The 17,887-nt window shown below is 39.8% G+C and overlaps 1 pseudogene; it reads right to left on the reverse strand.

Moving 5' to 3' along the window:
* Positions 1-9,044: 9,044 nt before the first annotated feature.
* On the reverse strand, positions 9,045-9,930 carry LOC129656356 (acyl-protein thioesterase 1-like; annotated as a pseudogene).
* Positions 9,931-17,887: the final 7,957 nt, after the last annotated feature.

Genomic DNA, 17,887 nt, shown 5'->3' on the forward strand with positions numbered 1-17,887 from the left:
TGCTTCAGAGGCTCCTAGTGCTCCCTGTCCTGGGTTCTCCCCTCAGACAGAGGCTGGGAGCCCTAGGGAGACAGCGTGGATACCCAAACTTCAACTGACACTTTATACCACCCAGCCTGGCAGGTGACACTTTCCCATTTATGATCCTTCGTCAGCACAGACATCTCTGAATAAGGACGAAGGTCCTGGTAGCTGCAGCTGAGAGCAGGTTAGGAAAGGGAAGGCGCACTTTCTTGTAGAGAGCATAGCTCCTTGCTCTCTCTCACACTCCCTGGGAGCCTGGTCCCTTAAGCTTGAGCCGCAGGTTCAGAGCTTCATCATCATGCTCCATGGAACTCAACACACAGTCTGGACTCAGAACCCAGTGGCCTCCTTATGGCATCTTCTTTTGGAAGAGTCATCCACTCCCATGGTCACTACCAGGAGGTTGTCCTCTGGACACAAGGGTGGTCTGTCCCTAGTAGGGTCGGTCGGGACGGGCCCTGCCTCTCTGGTCACAGCTCTCCATCTTCTCTCTTTGCTCAGGAGGACCGTGGGGGAGGGGCTCACACCCTGTCATCAGGCTGCCACTCACCATTGCTCTGTTGGGACCTACTCAGAGGCCTCTACCCTATTCTTGTTCTCATTGTCTCATATTTGGGCTCCAAACTTAATTCTAAGTCTTCCATAGATTACTGTATTCTCTTGATATAATGATGCAAGTCTTTGAAAAGTTGCCCTAGTTTTCAGGAGCAAAATGACATGTCTTATGATTGTTTCATGCTGTATTATTCTATCTCCTATTTTCCTTTCTTCCTCTTTTGTCTCCTCTCTCCTCCTCCTTTTCTCCCTTTCTTTCTTTCTTCCTTCTTTCTTTTCCTTTCCTTTCTTTCTAATCTCTCTCTTTCCCTCACCTAGCTCTCTCTTTCATTTTATTGTTTTCCATTCCATGAAATTTCAGAAGAATTATCTTGGGTCTTCTACCATCTTAATTTAAATTTCTAAAGGAAATAGAAAAGTGCAATCTTTTTATACAAGTGTATATGTCTCATCATACGTGCAAGTTAATGGTGCCAACAGTATAATGTCAGTGGTTCTTAGTAGAGCAACATTAATTTTCACTTTCAAATAAATCAGGAAAGGAAGTTAAATATTAGATGAAATAGAAATTGCCCTATACTGTGGAAGAAAATTATTTTTAAAACCCTGTAAGTTGGCTTTACTCTATGTAAACCTATGTTTCAGACTGTAGTGAAGGGAATTATACAATGTTAGAAGTAGTTTGTTTTTTGGTTCATCCTGTATAATACTTTGCAAGCTGCTGACACATACTTGGTTCTTTGTTCACATCTAATTCTGGTGTATAAATTGAGTTCAGTGTTAAGTAGACATTGAACTCCAAAATATACATGATACGGTTCTCGTTTGCTTATTGTGTTTCAGTGGAAAATAAACACATCACATTTCAACACAAAACACTTTGCAGTTGTGATGCTGACCCTATAGTAAAGTTTAGAAGTTTCTACCTATTAATGTAAAAATCAATTGTTGTAACTAATTTTGAGTGTAGTTCAGTAGTGTTAGCATACTCACTTCACTGTGTATCAGATCTCCAGAACGTTATCATCTTGCAAACCTGGAACTCCATCCCCCTAAATAATAACTCCCTGTTTTCCCTTTACCTTCACAACTGGTGGTCACTATTCTACTTTCTGTCTCCACACATGTGACTTCTTTAGATGGCCCAGATAAGTAAAGCATACAGTATTTGTCTTTTTCTGTCTGGTCGTTTCATTTAACATAGAATCCTCAAGGTTTACCATGTTGCAGCATGTGACAAGATTTCTATCATTTTCAGGGCTGACTATCACATGTGTATACAACTTTTTGCTTATCCCTTCATCCACCTAGGAACACGTGGGCTATGTTGAAGAACATGCTATGTAAATGGGCATGCAAATATCTCAGAGAGACTGCCTTTTTTCTTTCTTTTCTTTCTTTTCTTTCTTTTAGTATATATTCAGATTTTTGATTGTATCATATGGTTATCTTTTCTCATTTTGAGGGAAATCTTATATGACTTTTCTAAGTGGCTGTATCACTTTGCTTCTTTCCAACAGTGCAAAACTGTTCCATTTTATCCACATAATTGTTAATATATGTTCTTTTCTCTTTCATTTGAGCCATCATAAATGATGGGGAAGTATTATCTCTGTTGCTTTTATTTCCCTAACAATTCATGATTTTGAGCATTTTCTCATGTTTGATGGCAATCTATAGATCATCTTTTAGAGAAATAGCTTCAAGCATTAAGGTTGGTGCAAAAGCAATTGTGGTTTTCCACTGTTGAACTTGCCAGTTTATATTGGAATACATTCTTAAATAAATGTGGTTGTATTACACATCATTTCAATGCATGCTTCTCACTTTATATTTTTTGCTAATGTCATTACTTGCCGTGTATTTTATATTTATTTTAGACTAGAGAAATACTGTTAGACAAAAAGTAAATCTGAGTGATTTTCTTATTCGAGTTCAAAATGGATAGTAAAGCAGCAGAGACAGCTCACAACATCAATAACGCATTTGGCCCAGGAATTGCTAATGAGCGTAGAGTACAGTGGTGGGTCAAGAAGTTTTGCAAAGGAGATGGGAGCCTTGAAGTTGAAGGAGACGGTGGCCAGCCATCCGAAGATGATACCAACCAATTGAGAGGACCATCAAAGCTTATCCTCTTACAACTACACAAGAAGTTGCTGAAGAGCTCATTGTCGACCATTCTGTGGTCATTTGGCATTTGAAGCAAATTGGAAAGATAAAAAAGCTCAGTCAGTGGGTGCCTCATGAGCTGATTGCAAATCAAAAAAATCATTGTCTTAGTATACTGTATTGGTGTTTTTCTTTCTGGCTTACTTCACTCTGTATAATAGGCTCCAGTTTCATCCACCTCATTAGAACTGATTCAAATGTATTCTTTTTAATGGCTGAATAATACTCCATTGTGTATATGTACCACAGCTTTCTTATCCATTCATCTGCTGATGGACATCTAGGTTGCTTCCATGTCCTGGCTATTATAAACAGTGCTGCGATGAACATTGGGGTACTCGTGTCTCTTTATTGAAACATGTAAAATATCATGTATGAAACGAGTTGCCAGTCCAGGTTCGATGCACGATACTGGATGCTTGGGGCTGGTGCACTGGGACGACCCAGAGGGATGGAATGGGGAGGGAGGAGGGAGGAGGGCTCAGGATGGGGAACACATGTATACCTGTGGCGGATTCATTTTGATATTTGGCAAATCTAATACAGTTATGTAAAGTTTAAAAATAAAATAAAATTAAAAAAAATGTAAAAATAAAAAAAAAAAAAAAAAAAAATCATTGTCTTGAAAAGTCATCTTCTCTTATTCTAGGCAACAACAACAACAACAAACATTTCTTGATCAGATTGTGACTTGTGGGAGCATATGGAGAAAGTAAGATGGAAACATACATTACCATATATAAAATAGATAGCCAGTGGGAATTTGCTGTATGACTCAAGGAACTCAAACCAGGACTAGGTAACAACCTAGTGAAAGGTTGCCGCTATGAGTGAATGACACTAGGATTATTGGCCTCTGGAAGAAAGGAATTCATTTCGGGGCCAGTGACAAGGCTTCATTGATCAGAGCTTTTGTGTAACAAAGTTTTATTAAAGTATAAAAGAGATAGAGAAAGCTTCTGACTGACATCAGAAGGAGACAGAAAGAGTCCCCCCTTGCTAGTTTTTAGCAAGGAGCTATATACCTATTGCTGCTAAGTCACTTCAGTCATGTCCGAGTCTGTACGACCCCATAGATGGCAGCCCACCAGACTCCCCCGTCCCTGGGATTCTCCAGGCAAGAACACTGGAGTGGGTTGCCATTTCCTTCTCCAATGCATGAAAGTGAAAAGTGAAAGTGAAGCTGCTCAGTCCTGTCCGACTTAATGACCCCATGGACTGCAACCTACCAGGCTTCTCTGTCCATGGGATTCTCCAGGCAAGAGTACTGGAGTGGGGCGAGAGAAAGGAAATGTGTCAAAACTGAGAGTTGCACCAGACCCCTCACTCACAACATGCATTTTGAGACAGCATTGGCAGAAGGTGAGTCATCCTGGGCCACAAAACAATTGACATGAATCTTGAAGAAAGGAAGATTTCCAAGCAAATACATAGTTCATTAACATAACTTAAGAAAGACATCTCTGTGAGCATTGGTTAACTCAAGGTTTGAGATAAAGTTCAGTTCAGTCAGAACCAGGTGCTGTCATGACAACACAGAAAAGTAAAAAAATGGTGTGATCCAGGCATGGATTGGAAAAGAATTTCCAGACATGAGACAGAATGAGAGAGAAATAAAGTTTATTAGAGTGGGAGATGTTGTTAGAACAGCAGGCCATCTCAAGGGAGATCCAACATTGAACAGGGGCCCTTAGTCCACTTTTATACTCAGGATACAAGAAGTAGGATGGGGGTTTGAGGGTCGTTTGCTGATTGGATGAGGCATGTATACAGGGCTGGGGGAAGAGTAAGGCAAACACCTTCTCCCTGTGTCGGGTAGAAGGGGAGACAGGTTACACTGTTCAGGAGGACCTGAAATCCATTAATAGTTACAATATGGGGGAGGGAAGGATGATAAGGGTCTGGTTTTCCATTCCTTATTCCAAGACCCTCCTTGGTCTTATTTACTCTTTAGTCCCTGGGTCACCACGTTCCTCCCTCTCTTTATTTTTAGGGCAAATTCTTTGGCCTCTGTTGATACCCTACTCATACCTACCTATCTACCTATTTCACTTCTCAGGCCTTTGGGAACCCAGTCTCAAAGGAAAAGGGGCAATGACTGCTTTGACCTCTTCAGGCTGAACAGGGACGTACTGGGGCTCTGGGTTCCCTTTGTTTGCTCTTTGTCAGGGTGCATTTGTGGAGGGATCTGAGAGTTCATGGAGTGATAAGGTGACCTGTTTCAGTGTTGTCTGGGTGTTGGTGAGGGAATATTCTTGTTGTACTACCACTTGGAGATCTGTTGTATTCTAGAAGAAATAAACTTAACAAGAAAGTTAAAGGTACATGGTCCAAAGATTAATAGAAGTAGAAAAGCTGCTCAGGGCTAACCAGGAGAACCAGGAAGAGATATTGGTTCGTGATGTTAGTGTTTCTCTAGGTACGAGAAGAGGCAAGAATTTGTGCTTATAAAATCTTTACCTGAAAACATCGGACTTTCTGAAGGCCAGTTCTTCTGGGTTTTTTCCCATAGCACAGAGTGCCTTATTTCTGATCTCCTCCCTGAACTCCTTTTGGGGGTGTTGAAGGTCAGCAGCTTGCAGTGGTCATGATGAAATCTTTGTAGAAGCAGCTGGCAAGTGCCAACTTCCAGTCAGCAGGGTCCCTTCAGAGCCACATATTTGACCATGCTTTGGGGGCATTTCATGGCCGTTGTGTCCCACGGTGCTGGGAAGGCTCATTCCCAGGTCTAGGGAAGATTCCATTGACAGGCCACACTGTGCTGTTATTGGACCAGGCCTTGCAAGTAGCAAACGTTTCTGGGCCATACCTTTCTTACTAGCTTCTTGGTCCAGGAAAATATTCCCTCTTGTTGTTTCTTCACATATCTAGAGTTACATTATTAAAATCATTGATCTCATAAGGAACTTCATATCAGCATTTTATCACAGGCTCAGTCACACATCTAGTAATGTCAGAAACAGTCTTCTGAAACAAGTGACATAGAAAATAATACAGCTAGCAGGTATTAGTAAGGTCACAAGCAAGTATTTAAGTCAAGAGCTTTCATTAGATAAAGCTCAGTATACCCCAGGTCATCTGACTTAGTTAAATGATTATACCCAGGTATTAATCTCCTGGTTGTACATCTGAGCATCTGACCTTTATCCAAAGATTGGTTACTGGAGGTGGTCCTAAGATGTCAGAGGAATAGGACAGGGAGATCACTTTTTCGCCCACAAATTCATCAAAAGAACATTTAAACGCTGAGTAAAATCCACAAAACAAATTCTGAATGCTGGCAGAGGACATCAGGCACCCAGATAAGCAGCCCATTGTCTTTGAAAGGAGGTAGGAAAAATATAAAAGAGAAAAAAAAGAGACAAAAGAGGGAGGGATGGAGCTCTGTCCTGGGAAGGGAGTCTTAAAAAAAGAGAAGTTTCCAAACACCAGGAAACACTCTCACTGCCAAGTCTGTGCCAAGCCTTGGAAGCACAGAGGGCAACATAATAGGGAGGAAAAATAAGTAAACAATTAAAACCCACAGATTACGAGCCCAATGGTAACTTTTCCAGCGGAGAAGCAATGCAGACACCTGCGCCTGCCACTAGCAAGCAGGGGCTGGGCAGGGAGGCACGGGCTGCATTGCTTAGACTAAGGATCAGGCCTGAATGCCCCCAAGGATAATCAGAGTGAACTAATTTGGGCTGGCAAACCAGACTGTGGGATAGCTACCACGCGAAAAGCCCTAAGACACTGCCAGGCCCATGCACAGAACAAGGGGCAGAACAAAGCTAGCTGGCTGCAGACCTTTCCCCTCTGGTGACAGGCAGCCAGAGCTGGAAGGGGGCAATCGCAGCCCCAGAGAGACATAATCTACCAAACTGCAAGCAGGCTTCTTTGCTTACTAAGACTTCTTGGGGTTCTGGACAGTCATCTGCCTGAGAAGGTGCGCCGGTTGTATACCCAGGAAACCAAGTGGCAGGGACGGGAGAGGCAATAAGTCGCAGTGACCGTGCTCGCCAAACACCTCATCACCCGAGCTGCTCAGAGCTGGGAAGGGCACAAAACGCAGGCCCAACGGAGTTTGCGCCTCTGAGGACTACCCTAGTGCCTGAACCTGAGAGGCTTAGACCTGGGAGGTGCATGCAGCCCAGGGCTGGCCTCTGACGGTTCCCAGTGGAGCAACCTAGAGCCTGAGCTGTGTGGGCAGGGAGGGTGCACGTGCCATGAGTGGGGGCAGGCCCAGTGTGGCTGAGACACTGCGAGCACATGCCAGTGTTATTTGTTTGCAGTGTTCCTCCCTCCCCACAGCGACTAAACAAGTGAGCCTAAAAAAAAAAAAAAAAAAAAGTGTCCATCACCGCCCCCTTGTGTCAGGGCGGAAATCAGACACTGAAGAGACCAGCAAACAGAAGCTAAAACCGAGGGAACCGCCTTGGAAGTGACAGGTGCAATAGATTAAAACCCTGTAGTTAGTACCGACTACATAGAAAGAGGCCTATAGATCTTGAGAAATATAAGCCAGACCAAGAAACTATCTGAAAATGAACTGACCCCACACTGCCCACAACAACACCAGAGAAAGTCCTAGATTTATTTTTACGATCATTCTTTTCTTTCTTCTTCTTCTTTTTTTTCTTTTCCTTTTCTTTTTTTTAACTTTTTTATTTTTTTTTTCAGAATTCAATTTTATTTCACATTGATAGAAACCGCGAAAGAGACTTCCATTTTCCCACGTTACAGCACAGCATTTCAATGGAATATTTCTTGCCATAAGTTAGATGTTGCTGATTTGTGTCAGTGAAACAACAGTTTATATTCTTCAAGGTAAAGCAAAATGACAGTAAGTGATTGTTTAAAAACTGTGAATCCAGACATAAACATATGGCTTCATTATTCACATGCTCTATGTAGTCCATACCAAGTCATTTCCATCATCAAATAGCACCCATTTATGAAGATGCCATCCTAACACTGTCCTAGTCAGCTGGAATACACCAGAAAAATGACCAGTTCAGAAATATCAAGTGTACATTTTTGGTATGTATTAAACTGTGTGGTAACTACACCACATGTATTGAGTTCTGACTAACTTTTGTTACCCATAAATTTATTTTCAAGTAATTTTAACCGATAATTTGAAAAATCTGATTATTTAAAATCAAATAATTGTTATTTTTACATTTGCACAAAAGCTAACTTAAAAAGATCATTTGACTACAGTGAAAATTTTAAATGAGTCTGTTGGCAGAGAAGAGTAAAGCAAAATTTTTGAAAGGATTGTTCATTTCCTACAGCAGTCAGTTTCAAACATATGTGCAAAATAAGTAAATTCTATACTATAAGGAGAATCACCTTAGAGCAAATCATCTTAGAAATTACAGCTTTTAAGATCCGTTTTAAATATTCCAGAACATACTAGAATATGAACTATTCTTTCAGTTAATTACTGGAAAATACAACCACAGAATTATTTTCATTACCTGCACTGAAGATTCTAGTAACTCTTCAGGTCCAAAATGTGGACTAAACTCCAGTTTAGGAAGTAGTGTACAAACTCTGAAGGGATGTCAAGTTTCTTTCTATAAGTATCAATACATTTTTACTCCACCACGTCTGTGATTCAGAATGTCAAATTACAGCATATATTGACCGTGGGTGTCTATGGCAAGGAGGCAATATTTGGTCTTTTATGAAGGACAAAAAGAAGAAAGAACATATTTCTACAGAGGAAAAAAGAATATTAACAAGAACAGAAATTATATCCAGCAAACAAAAGCCTGGTCCCCAGAATAAAAGGGCCATTAATTCTAGAGAGCAATATTATTCTTTATGGACACTTAGAAGCATTATCCCTCTTATAAGGAATAATGTAATAACACCTCATTCTTAATATTATAATCATTAAGTATATAAGAACACATATATAAAAATATGGATACTGCATGGTGACTGTGTAATTTGGGGATGTGTCCATAGTCCTAAGTCACAGCACATATAAACCCTTTATGTCTTAACTGCTCATTTACACCTGAACAAGGTTTCATTAAGCATACTAGTAATTTTCAAGTGATGTAGTAAAAAAAAAAAGTCCGGTTGCATTATTTTATGATTTTGCTGAATTACATTTGGGAGAAAGAAGCTAACTGCTTCATCTATTTTAATACTAGTGTATCCTGGATCATATCATACAAATACGTATGAGAAATGTCAAAGATCATACATTTCCCACGAGGAGATTTATTTAGTCTGTGTCATTGGTGTATATTTGCAAAACTTTTAACACTGCAAACATTACAGGTTTCAAGGTCGGGCACAGGAAGAAGTGTGTGCTCCACTGGACGATGCTGGTGTGCACTTCTACACAAGGCCTCTTGGCAGCGTCAGTCAACGGGAGGTAGGAGCTTATCAATGAACTGCTTGATGTCCATCATTTCCTGCTGACATGAACTGTGCATCATGCCTGCGTAGGTTCTGAAGGTCACATTGGCTGGATTCACCAATGTCTTCAGCTTCTCAGCAGTGAAAGAACCGAACATCAGGGGGACTAGAGGATCCAGGTCCCCATGGCACTGAAGAATAGAAATGTCTCTGTTCACGCCACTGATAGGGCCCCGTGGAAATGAAGCCCGCAGTTGCAGCCAGCAACTGAGAGCAGTGACCCCGGCCAGCTTCTGCTGTGTGGTCAGAGCCATGTACAGAGATAAAGCTCCTCCCTGAGAAAATCCTCCCAAAATAATTCTGTTAGAAGGAATGCCATTCTTCACCTCTTGATCTATCAAAGCTTTTACATTTTCTGCTGCCTTTTTTAATTCCAGTTTCATCCTCCAGTGAATCTGGCGAAAGCCCAATAATGTCAAACCATGATGGCATGGCCATGTTCATATTTAATGTTACAGGCATAACCGGCGCATGTGGGCAGATGTATTTGATGTGGGCGCTTCTGATCCTGGCAAAGGCTTCTGCCCATCCATGCGCTGTGTCTCCCAATCCATGAAGGAAGATCACGTGGGGTTTTAGCACTTCTTGAGGTTCCAGTTAGACATGCTTCTGGGCAAACGATCACATTCTACAGAACACAGTTGTCTCTTTCAGGTCAGACCGTGAGAGTCTCACCGCGGTGGTGGCCTTCCGCGTGGCAGGCACGATGGCGGGCAGTGGAGCCGACATGTTATTGCCGCACATACACCAGCTCCAGCGGCCGTGCCTAACTTTTTTTTAATTTTAAGTCCTCTATTACTCCTTTAATTTTCATTTTTATAACCTACTATTACTTTTAAAAAAAAAGACTTTTTTAAAGCAAACTTCATATATATATATAGTTAATAACTTTTGTGACTTTTTTTTCTTCTTCTTTTCTTTAATATTGTATTTTTGAAAATCTAACCTCTACTCTAGAATTTTAATCTTTGCTTTTTGGTATTTGTTATCAATTTTGTACCTTTAAGAACCCAATCTTCAGTACCTATTTTTACTTGGGAGCGAGATTACTGGCTTGACTGCTCTCTCCCCCTTAGGACTCTCCTTTCTCTCCACTAGGTCACCTCTGTCTCCTCCCTCCCCCTTCTCTTCTCTACCCAACTCTCTGAATCTCTGTGTATTCCAGACCGTGGAGGACACTTAGGGAACTGATTACTGGCTGGATCTGTCTCTCTCCTTTTCATTCCCTCCTTTTATCCTCCTGGCCACCTCTGACTCCTTCCTCCCTCTTCTCTTCTCTGTATAACTCCATGAACATCTCTGAGTGGTCCAGACTGTGGAGCGCACATAAGGAAGTGATTACTGGCTAGCTTGCTCTCTCCTCTTTGGATTCCACCTCATCTCATTCGGGTCACATCTAACTCCCTCCTCCCTCTTCTCTTCTCCATGTAACTCTGTGAAACTCTCCGGGTGTCGCTTACTGTGGAGAGACTTTTCATCTTTAACCTAGATATTTTATCAATGGTGCTGTATAGAAGGAGAAGTCTTGAGACTACTGGAAAAATAAGACTGAAAACCAGAAGCAGGAGGTTTAAGTCCAAATCCTGAGAACATCATAGAACACCTGACTCCAGGGATCATTAAGCGATAGGAGCTCATCAAACGCCTCCATACCTACACTGAAACCAAGCACCACCCAAGAGCCAACAAGTTCCAGAGCAAGACATACCACACAAATTCTCCAGCAACACATGAACACAGCCCTGAGCTTCAACATACAGGCTGCCCAAAGTTACTCCCAAACCATTGACATCTTATAACTCATTAATAGACACTTCATTGCACTCCAGAGAGAAGAAATACAGCTCCACCCACCAGAACACAGACACAAGCTTCCCTAACCAAGAAACCTTGACAAGCCACCGATACAACCCCACCCACAGCAAGGAAACTCCATAATAAAGAGAACTCCACAAACTGCCAGAATACAGAAAGGCCACCCCAAACTCAGCAATATAAACAAGATGAAGAGACAGAGGAATACCCAGCAGGTAAAGGAATAGGATAACTGCCCACCAAACCAAACAAAAGAGGAAGAGATAGGGAATCTACCTGATAAAGAATTCCAAATAATGATAGTGAAAATGATCCAGAATCTTGAAATCAAAATGGAATCACAAATAAATAGCCTGGAGGCAAGGATTGAGAAAATGCAAGAAAGGTTTAACAAGGACCTAGAAGAAATAAAAAAGAGTCAATATATAATGAATAATACAATAAATGAGATCAAAAACACTCTGGAGGCAACAAATAGTAGAATAACGGAGGCAGAAGATAGGATTAGTGAAATAAAAGATAGAATGGTAGAAATAAATGAATCAGAGACAAAAAAAGAAAAACAAATTAAAAGAAATGAGGACAATCTCAGACACCTCCAGGACAGTGTTAAACGCCACAACATTCGAATCATAGGAGTCCCAGAAGAAGAAGACAAAAAGAAACACCATGAGAAAATACTTGAGGAGATAATAGTTGAAAACTTCCCTAAAATGGGGAAGGAAATAATCACCCAAGTCCAAGAAACCCAGAGAGTCCCGAACAGGATAAACCCAAGGCAAAACACCCCAAGACACATATTAATCAAATCAACAAAGATCAAACACAAAGAACAAATATTAAAAGCAGCAAGGGAAAAACAACAAATAACACACAAGGGGATTCCCATAAGGATAACAGCTGATCTTTCAATAGAAACTCTTCAGGCCAGGAGGGAATGGCAAGACATACTTAAAGTGATGAAAGAAAATAACCTACAGCCCAGGTTACTGTACCCAGCAAGGATCTCATTCAAATATGAAGGAGAAATCAAAAGCTTTACAGACAAGCAAAAGCTGAGAGAATTCAGCACCACCAAACCAGCTCTCCAACAAATGCTAAAGGATATTCTCTAGACAGGAGACACAAAAACGGTGTATAAACTCGAACCCAATAACCAGTCTCCATACCACTGTTGCCTTTTTAAACTTCTTAATAATCTCATGCTGTGTTTGTTGTTGGTTTCAATCAGATTATCACCTGGGCTGTGGGGAAATGCTTTTAAATGCTCTCTCATCTTTCTTGCTCTTTTTTCCCCTTGATCTTGTGTATGTATGATGCTAATCTCTTGTCTTAGTTTCTTCCTGCTCTTTTGTATCTTACTTTCTTGTCTTTCCCCTGCCTTTTGTCTCTGGGTGTTTGGGGGCTTTTTTTTTTTTTTTGCCTTTTTGTACAAAGATTAGTTCAATGTAGTCTGTAGCTCCTTTGTAAACCAATTTTTAAAAAGTTTTTTAATAAAAAAATAAAAAAAAAACTCGAACCCAAAACAATAAAGTAAACGCAACGGGATCATACTTATCAATAATTACCTTAAACGTAAATGGGTTGAATGTCCCAACCTAAAGACAAAGACTGGCTGAATGGACACAAAAACAAGATCCCTATATATGTTGTCTACCAGAGACCCACCTCAAAACAGGGGACACATACAGACTGAAAGTGAAGGGCTGGAAAAAGATATTCCATGCAAATAGAGGTCAAAAGAAAGCAGGAGTAGCAATACTCATATTAGAAAAAAAAATAGACTTTAAAACAAATGCTGTAAAAAGAGACAAAAAAGGACACTAATAATGATCAAAGGATCAATCCAAGATGAAGATATAACAATTATAAATATATATGCACCCAACATAGGAGCACTGCAATATGTAAGACAAATGCTAACAAGTATGAAAAGGGAAATTAACAATAACATAATAAGAGTGGGAGACTTTAATACCCCACTCACACCTATGGATAGATCAACTAAACAGAAAATTAACAAAGAAACACAAACTTTAAATGATACAATAGACCAGTTAGACCTAATTGTTATCTATAGGACATTTCACCCCAAAACAATGAATTTCACCTTTTTCTCAACTGCACATGGAACCTTCTCCAGGATAGATCACATCCTGGGCCATAAATCTAGCCTTGGTAAATTCAAAAAAATTGAAATCATTCCAAGTATCTTTTCTGACCAAAATGCAGTAAGATTAGATCTCAATTACAGGAGAAAAAATATTAAAAATTGCAACATATGGAGGCTGAACAACATGCTGCTGAATAACCAACAAATCACAGAAGAAATCAAAATATGCATAGAAACGAATGAAAATGAAAACACAACAACCCAAAACCTATGGGACACTGTAAAAGCAGTGCTAAGGGGAAAGTTCATAGCAATACAGGCATACCTCAAGAAAAAAGAAAAAAGTCAAGTAAATAACCTAACTCTACACCTAAGCACACCCCACTCCACTACTTTTGCCTGGAGAATCCCATGGACAGAGGAGCCTGATGGGCTGCAGTCCATGGGGTTGCTAGAGTCGGACACTACTGAGCGACTTCACTTTCACTTTTCACTTTCATGCATCGGAGAAGGAAATGGCAACCCACTCCAGTGTTCTTCCCTGGAGAATCCCAGGGATGGGAAGTCTGGTGGGCTGATGTTATGGGGTCGCACGGAGTCAGACACGGAAGTGACTTAGCAGCAGCAGCACACCTAAAGCAACTAGAAAAGGAAGAAATGAAGAACCCCAGGGTTAGTAGATGGAAAGAAATCTTAAAAATTAGGGCAGAAATAAATGCAAAAGAAACAAAGGAGACCATAGCAAAAATCAACAAAGCCAAAAGCTGGTTCTTTGAAAGGATAAATAAAATTGACAAACCATTAGCCAGACTCATCAAGAAACAAAGGGAGAAAAATCAAATCAATAAAATTAGAAATGAAAATGGAGAGATCACAGCAGACAACTCAGAAATACAAAGGATCATAAGAGACTACTATCAGCAATTATATGCCAATAAAATGGACAACGTGGAAGAAATGGACAAATTCTTAGAAAAGTACAACTTTCCAAAACTGAACCAGGAAGAAATAGAAAATCTTAACAGACCCATCACAAGCACGGAAATTGAAACTGTAATCAGAAATCTTCCAGCAAATAAAAGCCCAGGTCCAGACGGCTTCACAGCTGAATTCTACCAAAAGTTTAGAGAAGAGCTGATACCTATCCTACTCAAACTCTTCCAGAAAATTGCAGAGGAAGGTAAACTTCCAAACCCATTCTACGAGGCCACCATCACCCTAATAACAAAATGTGATAAAGATGCCACAAAACAAGAAAACTACAGGCCAATATCACTGATGAACATAGATGCAAAAATCCTTAATAAAATTCTAGCAATCAGAATCCAACAACACATTAAAAAGATCATACACCATGACCAAGTGGGCTTTATCCCAGCGATGCAAGGATTCTTCAATATCCACAAATCATTCAATGTAATACACCACATTAACAAATTGAAAAATAAAAGCCATATGATTATCTCAATAGATGCAGAGAAAGTCTTTGATAAAATTCAACATCTATTGATGATAAAAACTCTCTAGAGAGCAGGAATAGGAGGAACATACCTCAACATAATAAAAGCTATATATGACAAACCCACAGCAAACATTATCCTCAATGGTGAAAAATTGAAAGCATTTCCCCTAAAGTCAGGAACAAGACAAGGGTGCCCACTCTCACCACTACTATTCAACATAGTTTTGGAAGTTTTGGCCACAGCAATCAGAGCAGAAAAAGAAATAAAAGGAATCCAAATTGGAAAAGAAGGAGTAAAACTCTCACTGTTTGCAGATGACATGATCCTCTACAGAGAAAACCCTAAAGACTCCACCAGAAAATTACTAGAACTAATCAATGAATATAGTAAAGTTGCATGATATAAAATCAGCACACAGAAATCCCTTGCATTCTTATACACTAACAATGAGAAAATAGAAAGAGAAATTAAGGAAACAATTCCATTCACCATTGCAATGAAAAGAATAAAATACTTAGGAATATATCTACCTAAGGAAACTAAAGACCTATATATAGAAAACTATAAAACAATGATGAAAGAAATCAAAGAGGAGACTAATAGATGGAGAAATATACCATGTTCATGGATCAGGAGAATCAATATAGTGAAAATGAGTATACTACCCAAAGCAATCTATAGATTCAAGGCAATCCCTATCAAGCTACCAACGGTATTTTTCACAGAACTAGAACAAATAATTTCATAATTTGTATGGAAATACAAAAAACCACGACTAGCCAAAGCAATCTTGAGAAAGAAGAATGGAACTGGAGGAATTAACTTGCCTGACTTCAGGCTCTACTACAAAGCCACAGTCATAAAGACAATATGGTACTGGCACAAAGACAGAAATATAGATAAGTGGAACAAAATAGAAAGCCCAGAGAAAAACCCACACACCTATGGACACCTTATCTTTGACAAAGGTGGCAAAAATATACAGTGGAGAAAAGACAATCTGTTTAACAAGTGGTGCTGGGAAAACTGGTCAACCACTTGTAAAAGAATGAAACTAGAACACTTTCTAACACCATACACAAAAATAAACTCAAAATGGATTGAAGATCTAAACATGAGACCAGAAACTATAAAACTCTTAGAGGAGAACATAGGCAAAACACTCTCCGACATACATCATAGCAGGATCCTCTATGACCCACCTCCCAGAATGTTGGAAATAAAAGCAAAAATAAACAAATGGGATCTAATTAAAATTAAAAGCTTCTGCACAACAAAAGAAACTATAAGCAAGGTGAAAAGACAGCCTTCAGAATGGGAGAAAATAATGGCAAATGAAACAACTGATAAACAACTAATCTCAAAAATATACAGGGAACTCCTACAGCTCAATTCCAGAAAACTAAACGACCCAATCAAAAAATGGGCCAAGGAACTAAATAGACATTTCTCCAAAGAAGACATACAGATGGCTAACAAACACATGAAAAGATGCTCAACATCACTCATTATCAGAGAAATGCAAATCAAAACCACAATGAGGTACCATTTCACGCCAGTCAGAATGGCTGCGATCCAAAAGTCTACAAGCAATAAATGCTGGAGAAGGTGTTGAGAAAAGGGAACCCTCTTACACTGTTGGTGGGAATGCAAACTAGTACAGCCACTATGGAGAACAGTGTGGAGATTCCTTAAAAAACTGGAAATAGAACTGCCATACGACCCAGCAATCCCACTGCTAGACATACACACTGAAGAAACCAGAAGGGAAAGAGACACATGTACCTCAATGTTCATCACAGCACTGTTTATAATAGCCAGGACATGGAAGCAACCTAGATGTCCATCAGCAGATGAATGGATAAGAAAGCTGTGGTACATATACACAATGGAGTATTACTCAGCCATTAAAAAGAATACATTTGAATCAGTTCTAATGAGATGGATGAAACTGGAGCCTATTATACAGAGTGAAGTAAGCCATAAAGAAAAACACCAATACAGTATACTAACGCATATATATGGGATTTAGAAAGATGATAATGACAACCCTGTATGCGAGACAGCAAAAGAGACACAGATGTATAGAACAGTCTTTTGGACTCTGTGGGAGAGGGAGGGGGGATGACTTGGGAGAATGGCATTAAAACATGTATAATATCATATAAGAAACGAATCGTCAGTCCAGGTTCAATGCAAGATACAGAAAGCTTGGCGCTGGTGCACTGGGATGACCCAGAGGGATGGTATGGGGAGGGAGGTGGCAGGGGGTTCAGGATGGGGAACACATGTACACTCATGGTGGATGCATGTTGATGTATGGCAAAACCAATGCAATATTGTAAAGTAAAAATAATAATAATAATAAAATAAAAATATTAAAAAAAATAAAAAAGCCACATATATGTGAGGTCATATGGTATTTATTTTCCCTAAATGATTTCTTTCACAAAGGATGAAATCGTCTAAATCCATCCATTTGTCACAAAAAGCAGGAAAGGATTTCATTATTTTATCGTTGATGTAAGCGTCTTTTAATTTCATGGCTGCAGTCACCATCTACAGTGATTTTGGAGCCCAAAAAAATAAAGTCTGACACTGTTTCCACTGTTTCCCCATCTATTTCCCATGAAGTGATGGGACCAGATGCCATGATCTTTGTTTTCTGAATGTTGAGCTTTAAGACAACTTTTTCACTCTCCTCTTTCAATTTCATCAAGATGCTTTTTAGTTCCTCTTCACTTTCTGCCATAAGGGTGGTGTCATATGCATATCTGAGGTTATTGATATTTCTCCCAGTAATCTTGATTCCAGCTTTTGCTTCTTCCAGCCCAGCGTTTCTCATGATGTACTTCTGCATAGAAGTTAAATAAGCAGTGTGACAATATACAGCCTTGTACTCCTTCCCCAACTTTGAACCAGTCAGTTGTCTCATGTTCAGTTCTAACTGTTCCTTCTTAATTCACATGCACGTTTCTCAGGGAGCAGGTAAGTTGATGTGGTACTCCCATCTCTTTAAGAATTTTCAATAGTTTGTTGAGATTCACAGTCAAAGGCATTAGCTTAGTCAATATAGCAGAAGTAGATGTTTGTCTGCAATTGCCTTGCTTTCTCCAAAATCCAACAGGTGTTGCCAATTTGATCATTGGTTCTTCTGCCTTTTCAAAATCCAGCTTGTATATCTGGAAGTTCTCAGATCATGTATTGATGAAGCCTAGTTTGAAGGAATTTGAACATAACCTTGCCAGCATGTCAAATGAGTAGTTGTAGGATCATTAAAACAGTCTTTGATATTTCCCTTCTTGGGGATTGGAATGAGAACTGA

The sequence above is a fragment of the Bubalus kerabau genome, chromosome 6, assembly GCF_029407905.1.
Source record: "Bubalus kerabau isolate K-KA32 ecotype Philippines breed swamp buffalo chromosome 6, PCC_UOA_SB_1v2, whole genome shotgun sequence".
NCBI classification, from domain to species: Eukaryota; Metazoa; Chordata; class Mammalia; order Artiodactyla; family Bovidae; genus Bubalus; species Bubalus kerabau.